Source organism: Sinocyclocheilus grahami, unplaced genomic scaffold, assembly GCF_001515645.1.
Source record: "Sinocyclocheilus grahami isolate Dianchi unplaced genomic scaffold, SAMN03320097.WGS_v1.1 scaffold5330.1, whole genome shotgun sequence".
Classification (NCBI taxonomy): Eukaryota; Metazoa; Chordata; class Actinopteri; order Cypriniformes; family Cyprinidae; genus Sinocyclocheilus; species Sinocyclocheilus grahami.
Genome location: NW_015510047.1, coordinates 4,845 through 5,310, shown reverse-complemented (window position 1 = coordinate 5,310; position 466 = coordinate 4,845).

The window sequence follows — 466 nt, the reverse complement described above, 5'->3', positions numbered from 1 at the left end:
GGGTTTCGCTTTGGTCTTGGGTTTTGACTGTTTAGTCGCAACCTGAAATACATTCTGCTGCTTTTTGCCTCTCTGTTTATTTTTGGCCATATTTGTCCTGTAGACTTTCTGATGACAATTCAACTCAATGAATGAAGCCGCAATGTGGACGTCTAAAATCTCAGTTGAGCGACAGATCCGAACATCGACAGACGGAGACCAGTATGCGGCTGGATCCCAATTTGGTGACACTCGATTATGAATTAAACGTGTCTAACAAAACAAATACAGCTAAATATAAAAACTTTGCATCTATTCCATGAATAGAAAAGCGTAGTGTCTGCTGTGACTTCTGTGCTTTTCCTTCACTGTACAAGTTCATCAGCGAAAACTTGAAATAAGGTCACTTTGGTCACTACTTATTGAGATAAACATGTTGGAACAAAGTATTGAGAATTTGCACTTTATTTGTCCATTTAACTCTGCA